The following is an 8,990-nucleotide window of genomic DNA, read 5'->3' on the forward strand; positions in this document are numbered from 1 at the left end:
TATTGCAAAACGTCATTTTGTGGATGGATAAATCTGATAGTCACCTTCTTGGCCTTTGGAACAAATTTTTCTCATCTGTCCATTCTACCCAGAGAAATCTTCCAGTGCTTGGAATAGACACACCTCAAACTCATTGAAGGATTTGAAGCCTGTTGGTTACTCTCAACCTAGTTTAGCCCATCAGTCAAAATGGTTTTTACCAAGGTACTGCACATGTTACAGCTTTTTGGAGCCACAAATGAGAGTTATATTATAACATAATTAATACTATACATAAATATTGTAAATAGAAACAAAACCTAAGACATAAAAACTCTGAATAATGCGGTGATCAACCATGAATCCAGAAGAGGGATGATGAAGAATGCTACCTAACTCTTGAAAAAATGAGGATGGAGTAACATGTAAAATGAGAAACATTTTTAGATGTGGCCGATTTGGAAATTTGTTTTGCTCAACTATGTTTACATGATACGAAAGTTTAATGCTTTTTTTTTTTATTTCTTTTTTTCCCCCAGGGAAAAGAGGTAGGAAGGAAAAAAGCAAATGATCGATAGTTGGGAAAAAATTAGAGTTACTTTTTAAGAAGCAGAGTTGTACAGCAACTGTTAGAAAAGACTGTGCAATCCTAGAATTTGATGGTTAATATCTGAAATAACTGGAATGACTAGTCAGCATCTGGGTTGTTTGTTTTACATAATAGACCATGTAGAACAAGGGTGTCAAACATGCCGCTGCAAAACTCCCGAGTGTAGCCTAAACCAGATTAAAATGTAATTGGGAAATATTTAATCCAATAAATAAAAATACAATAAAACATAAATCACATTACATTTTAAAACTAAGTCAATATGCAGCCCACAGGGATTTTTATGTACAGGTTGGTGGACGCTATTTCTACTTGTTTGACAGCACTGACGTAGAATATAGTGCTAGATCACAGATTTAGGACCTCAGAGCTCCTTTGGTCCCAATCATTCATTTTGCATATTGTAAGCCTAGAGTAGAAGCTACCTAGAAGCTTGCACATAGATTTAAGCAGAGGTCCAGTTTTGTGTACGTATTACACGTGTTCCCCAAAGACACTCTCTCCTCACTATGTGAACCTTTAGGTTGCAGTCAGACATAGACTTGAATATATCACATATGCTGTAGAGGAAAGAACATTGGATTTAGGATTGGATGTTATGTGTTCAAACTGTAATCCTGCCTTTTAAGCACTATATGACCTTAAGGAAGTCACTTAACATTTCTGAGCCTTGGACCTCAGTATATTGGATTGGATGATATCTTAGGTAGACCCTTCCCAGCTCTTTTACTTACTATCAGTGTGATCCTGGGCAAATTATTTAACTTCTCTGTGAATCAATTTCTTTGTTTATAAAATGGAAAGATTGAAGTACATGAGTCCCTTCTAGCTCTAAATCTTATAATATGTCAGTTTCTGATTAATGGAAGGACTTTTCAAATCAGGTTAGCATTTACCCCAATGCTCAGAACAGAAAATTTTTACTTATGTTGTGTGCTATTTAGTTTCACTACTCTTACAACCCACAGTGCAATATGGCGAATATTTCCTACTAAAATTCTTTTTTTTATTTAAGGTAATAAAGCTTCCATTTTTCTTGTGAGTGTAAAATGTATTTAGGATGTCATTCAGTAATATAGTTTCCATTTAGTTGTCTACAAACTGTTTGAATGCCATCAGAATCTCTTGATTAAGTCACACTTTTCTTACTAATTAAGAGTCATGTATTATTCTCTATATCATCTGTCGGATAAACAGTTTTTGTGCCTGCCAAAATAATATCTGGAGGTGTTCTTGTTTACATCATGTGCTGGAAATATAAATTAAAAACAAAAACATGATTTACTGTGTGTTGCAGCTAATGCAACTGCCACTGATCAATGTTCCTTATCTTCTTCACCTTAATCTCAAATCTTTCCATTAACATAGCTGATATTTGGAAGATAATAATTACCTTAACCTCTATGTCCAGATAGCAAGGCATTCCTACTGATGTTTCAATTGTGATATCCATAAAAGAATAGGAATTTATATCACAATTAAATAAGCATTTGAGTTTTTAAAATATGAAGTATACTAAGAAGAATAAAGTGATTTCAAATTGTGTTCCACCTAAGTACGTTAAAAAGTATAATTCAATTCAAGCACTGATCAAGCACCTCATATTAGAGGCACTATGCTAGATACTGAGAATTCAAAGACAAAAATTAAAATAGTTCTATCCTGGGGTAGAGCCAAGATGGCAGAGTAGAAGCATGAACCTGCTGAAGTTCTCCCCCCAAGCCCTTAAAATACATGTAAAAAATGACTCTAAACAAACTTTAGAGCAGTAGAAGCCACACAATGACAGAGTGAAACAGATTTCCAGCTCAAGACAACCTGGAAGGCCAATAAGAAGGGTCTATTGCACCATGTCGGGAATGGAGCACAGCCTAACATGGGACTGGAGTAGCCTTCAGGGTGCTGACTAATGGGCAGCTCCAAAGATCAGTGAGAAAGCTCCTTTACCTGGGTGAGAAGGGAGCATGGTCCTGCCCCAGATCCAGCCTCATGATAGTTGCAGCCATTGCCACCACAGCAGCTGCTTCTGAAGTTGTCATCCTACAGACAGCTGGGGAATCAACTGCCTGATTTGGGTCAGAAATAGTTCTTTAAAAATAGTTCTTTAAAAGTTAGAATGGAGTAGATAGAAGCTAATGACTTTACGAGAAATCAAGAAATTATAAAACAAAACCAAAAGAATGAAGAAACAGAAGACAATGTGAAATATCTCATTGGAAAAACAACTGACATGGAAAATAGATACAGGAAAGATAATTTAAAAATTATTGGTCTACCAGAAAGCCATAATAAAAAAGAACGTAGGCACCATCTTCCAAGAAATTATCAAGGTAAACTGCCCTGATATTCTAGAACCAGAGGGTTAAATAGAAATGGAAAGAATTCTCTGGTCACCTCCTGAAAGAGATCACAAAAGGAAAACTCCAAGGAATATTGTAGCCAAGTTCCAGAATTCCCAGGTCAAGTAGACAACATTACAAGCAGCCAGAAAGAAACAATTCAAGTATTGTGAAAATATAATTAGGATAATTCAGGATTTAGCAGCTTCTACACTAAGGAATCAAATTGCTTGGAATATGTTATTCCAGTCAAAGGTGGTAAGATTAAAACCAAGAATCACCTACTCAGAAAAACTGAATATAATACTTCATGGAAAAAAATAGAGTTTCAGGGATATGTAGGTCTTCTAAGCATTCTTGTTGAAAAGACCAGAGCTGAATAGAAAATTTGACTTTCAAATGCAAGAATCAAGAGAAACATGAAAAGGCAAACAGGAAAGAGAAACCTTAAGGAACTCATTAAAGTTGAACTGTTTACTTTCCTGCATGGAAAGATGATATTTGTAACTCTTGAGACCTTTTTCAGTATTAGGGAATACTTTTTCAGTATAGAGAAAATACATATATACATATACATACATATATATGTATGAAGGTATGTATAGATACGTATGTATGTGAATATTATATATATGTATGCATATTTATAGGCATGTATATGTATGCAAGTGTAGGTGTGTATGTGTATGGACAGATACATATAGATATATAGATGGAGGGCACAGGGTGAGCTGAATATGAAGGGAGAATATCAAAAAAATAAAATTTCCTATTGAGTGGAATGTACTAGGAGTAAGAGAAAGGGAGAAGTAGAATGAAGCAAATCATTTCACATAAAAGAGGCAAGAAATAGCTTTTACAGTGGAGGGGAAGAGGGGGGAGAAGAAAGGGAATAAGTGAGCTTTACTCTCACGGGATATGACTTGAGGAGGGAATAACGTATGCTCAATTGGGTATGGCAATCTATTTTACCCTACAGGAATGTGGGGAGAAGGGAATAGGAGAAGGAAGATAACAGAAAGGACAGTAAATGGGGAAAGGGATAATTAGAAGCAAATACTACTGTGGAGAGACAGGTCAAGGGAGACCATGGAGTAAAAGGAGGGTAGGACAAGGGAAAATGTGGTTAATCTTTTGCTACATGACTGTTATGGAAGTGTTTTGAATGGCTACACATGTATAATCTATATTGAATTGCTTGCTTTCGCAATGAGAGTGGGTGAGGAGGGAGGAAGCAGGGCAGGACATGGAACTCAAAGCTTTAAAAATGAATGTTAAAAATTGTTTTTGCGTGCAACTGGGAAATAAGATATGCAGTGAATGAGGTGTAGAAATCTATTTTGCCCTACAGGAAAACAGAGTGGAGGGGGATGGATGGAGGAAAAGGATGATATAAGGGAGGAAAGACTGGAGGAAGAGGTGGATGGAGTACATACTGTCCTGGAGTGGGGGTGGGGAGAGATGGGGAGAAAATGTGGAATTCAAATTCCTGTGGAAGTGAATGTTAAAAACTGAAAAATAAATGTTATATATATATATATATATATATATATATATATATATATATATATATAGTTCTAGAGCATAAGAAGCTTAGATTTTATTGTTAGATGTGTGTTGGGGTAGAAGGAAGTGGCAATAGATTGGAAGAGAGGGGGACACATAAATAAATAAAGACAAAATATAGATACAAAGTGAATACTAAGCAAGATCATTGCGGAGTAAAACGATCCTTTTATTAATTAGATTTGTTTACACTTTCATTGTTAAGAATAGATTTTTGGGGTGTTGCATCAAAATAAGCTCTCTGGATGTGTTCTGGAAGCTCCATCAGGGCCTTAGAAAGTTTGAATTTTTGGCCCTGTGAACCATTAATGCCCATAAATTCTACACTGTTCAATCTCACCCTGTGTTTTGCTTTTCAAGTCCTAACATTAAAGATGGACTACTGTGAATTAATATATATATATTTACATATGTATGTTCATATATACATATATATATAGTTAAGGATGCACTTAAAACTAAAAAACCTACCCTTGACAATAAAAGTGTAAACAGATCTAATTAATAAAAGCATTGTTTTTCTCCACAATGATCTTGCTTAGCATTTATTTTGTGTTTATATTTTGTCTTTGTTTATTTACATGTCCCTCTCTCTCCCAATCTATTGCTACTTCCTCCCACCTCCAACACATATCTAACTCAATAGAATTTAAGTTTCTTATAATCTAGAATTATTTAAGTGCATACTGCATACAAAGTACTGTGTTAGGTACTGAGGCATTAAAATATCCATTTTAGGTGTAAAGGGGCTATAGGTATCACCAGGATGTCTGTAATAGAATGGAAGGCTGCAGCGTTTGTACACCTTTCCCTTCATGGCAGGACTTCTGGAGTTAAAAGTTTATCAAAACTCAAAGATAATTTCCATGGTTAATTGACAGATATTTGTGGGCTTGATGGAAATTGAAAGGATATATTGAAAGAAGGAAGTGTGTTTAAGTCTCACATTAGAAAGACTAAGTAAGATGTGTAAACCAGGTGGGAGGGGCTTCCCTTATTATGCTCTGAAATGAGGAAGAGATGAAAGCAATTCACTTTCCATTACTTCATTAGTAAGAATAATCTGCTATTGAGAGGAGCTTCTTCTTGTATGCCCAATTGGCAGAGTTGTGAGGTGAATTAAAGAAAAAGTTGAAAACGTATTGACTAACCTGGGGATATGTAGCCAGAGCAATGGCTCTTGTCTAACCTGGCAGCAGTGAGAAGGAGCTTCAGGGATGGTAGCAAAGATGGGCAGAACATCCTGGGCAGAACTTCAGAGCATGGCAGCTAAGAAACATAACAGCAATTCCATGGTGGTAGGGAAAAAGCAGGAATAGCTTCAGCTGTGTAGCGCAGTCATGACATTAAGAAGTCAGCAGAGGACAACTGCACAAGGGCTGTGACTTGTAATATCAGCATCAAGCGCTTTGACTGGGATTCCATGTTAGAGTTACAGAAAGTAAAACTGACACCAATGGCAAGACAAAGTTGATGGTTAGAAAATGGAGCTGTGGGTACTCAGCAAAAAGAGGCTTCCTAGTCAAGATATGAGATCGTTATCACTAAACTCAAACTCATTCCTTTAAATATGAGTTCTGGGAGGTGGAGCCAAGATAGTGGAGTAAGAGCAATTACTCACCTAAGCTCTAAGACAAACTCTTTCAATTACCTCTAAAAAGAGAATCTGAACAGATTTAGGAGGGACAGAATCCAATAGGAGAAAGACTGTGGCAGATTTGCAGCCCAGGACAGACCGAAAGGTCAATGGAAAGGATCTGTTGTGCGCTGGAGGAGCACATGGAGCACAGGCTGTACCAGCACAGTCCACTCCATGGCAGGACCTATCAGGAAGTCCTGGTGGTCTGAGGCAGCGACTGCACTGCAGAATTTTGGGTATATCAGCCCAAGATGAGAGTCCAGTGGAACCAAGGGAGAGAGAAGCACAGAACTCCAGGTAATTGCAGCAGCCACTCCTGAGACTATCAGCCAGCAGATTAAATGTCTGTAAATCACCTACTTAAACTTTTGGGAGCCAAGGTGGCAGAGTCATTGGTAAATGTTCTACCCCTTCCTTTGCTGACATTGAAAAACCCATAAAATATTTTCTCAGGAAAAATCCTAGAACAGTGGGATCAGCCAAAGGACTAGATAGCCCCCCCTCAGAAAACAGGGAAGAGATCCTGAGCCCCAGGGGGGTGGAGCTCCACAGCCACCAACACCAGGACCCCAGGCGTGCCTCAGTACCCCAGGGAAATTGGGAAGACACTAGCACAGGTGGGATCACCAACCACTAAACTTGCCTATGCTGTAGCTCAGCAGAGGAGAACTCCTCTGGTCAAACCAACTATCTCCCACACTTAACATAGCTAACTCCAGGATAACTCTAGGAAACCCAGAAAAATTTCACCTGGCCTCTGCTTTTGCATGCCAGCTAGCTCAGCAGGAGGCAAGCTGCAGCATTTTAGCTTCTAGCTGAAAGAACAAGAGGCCATAACACACAAAACCTCAAATTTTAGGCACAAGAACTGTGGGACAGAGCGCCCTGTGCCCCAGAAACAGAGATCTACTTTAAAAGCCAGGAAAAGGGTGATCATCATGAGTAAGAAGCAAACCAGAAAAGAAAGGACAATAGAATATTTCTATGGGAATGAGGACCAAAACATGAATGCCAAAGGGGTCAGCATTGAGACTGTACTTCCATCTGAAACTTCAGAAGGGAATAAGAACTGGTCTCAAGCCTAAAGAGCATTCTTGGAAGAGCTCAAGAAGGATTTTTAAAAGCCAAATTAGAGAAATAGAAGAAAAACTGGCCAATGATTTTAAAAATGTGGAAAAAAAGGATTCACTGAAGAGAACAGCTCTTTAAAAAGGAAAATTGGACTAGTGGAAAAGGAAGTACAAAATGTAACTGGAGAAAATAGCTCCTTAAAAAGAACAATTAGACAGATGGAAAAGGAAATGCAAAAGTTGACTGAAGAAAGCAATTTGATAAAAATTAGAATCAGACAAGTAGAAACTAATGACTCTATGAGACATCAAGAATCAGTCAAACAGAATCTAAAGAATGAAAAGATAGAAGAAAATGTAAAATATCTAATTGGAAAAACAACTGACTTGGAAAATAAATCCAGGAGAGAAAATCTAAGAAAGCCATGATGAAGAAAAAAGCCTGGAAAATATCTTCCAAGAAATCATCAAGGAAAACTGCCCAGAAGTCCTAGATCCAGAAGGCAAAGTAGTCATCAAAAGAATCCATCATTCACCTCCTGAAAGGGATCCCAAACTAAAAACACCAAGGAATATCATTGCCAAATTTCAGAATTATCAAGAGATGGAGAAAATACTGCAGGCAGCCAGAAAGAAACAATTCAAATATCCAGGAACTACAGTCAGGATCACACAGGACCTTGAAGCTTCTACATTAAAAGATAGAAGGGACTGGAATATGATATTCCACAAGGCAAAGAAGCTGGAACTAATAATAACAAAGAATCAATTACCCAGCAAAGTTGAGAATAATATTTCAGGCAAGGAGATGGACATTCAGTGAAATAAGGGATTTCCAGATCTTCTTGATGAAAAGGCTTAATAGAAAATTCAATCTTCAAACACAAGTCTCAAGAGAGGCATAAAAAGATAAACTGGGGGAAAATGCTTGTTATTTAATAGGGGCAAACTGTTTACATCCCTATAAGGGAAGATGATACTTGTTAATCTTGAGAATTGTATATTTATTATAACATATAAAAGGGACATACATAGATAGAGGGAGCAGACATAAAGTAAAGGATGTGATGATAAAAATGTGATTCGAGGGTGCTAAGGGATTGTAATGGGAGATGTGAAAAGGAGGAGGCAGAAAAAGGTAAATTACATCACAGGAAGAGGTACAACAACATATTACAGTAGAAAGAGGGGAGGGAGATGAGCATTGTTTGAGATTTACTCTCATCTGATTTGGTTCAAGGAGGGAACAACAAACTCAGTTAGCTACAGAAATCTAGCTAGCTCTATAGGAAGTAGGAGGGGAAGGGGGAAAGAAAAGGAAGGGGAGGCTAAAAAGGAGGGAAGAAGTAGTAAGCAAAAAGGGAAGTAAAAGAGAGGGAGGCTGAAGTAAGGGAGGGAAGACTTAGGGAGGTGGGGGTCAAAAATCAAAATTCTATTGTGGAGGGGAAATGAGAATGGAGAACTAAAAGCATAAATGGGCAGAAAGAGGATGGAAGGAAAGACACAGATAGTAAACATGACTGTGAATGTGAATGGAATGAACTCTCTAATAAAATGGAGATGGATAGCCGAATGGATTAAAAAACATAATCCAAGAAACACATTTGAAATGGGGGGATACACACAGTGGGGATCAAGAAAAGGATTAAGGGTTATAAGATAGAAGAACAGATGCAAAAATAGAAGACTGAGGTTAGGTAAAGATATTTTATGGCTTGTATAAGGGGAAATGTAACATAATTATGGATGATGATAAATAAGATTACGAATTTCACCATCTCTGTGCA

Source organism: Notamacropus eugenii, chromosome 5 (genome assembly GCF_028372415.1).
Source record: "Notamacropus eugenii isolate mMacEug1 chromosome 5, mMacEug1.pri_v2, whole genome shotgun sequence".
NCBI classification, from domain to species: domain Eukaryota; kingdom Metazoa; phylum Chordata; class Mammalia; order Diprotodontia; family Macropodidae; genus Notamacropus; species Notamacropus eugenii.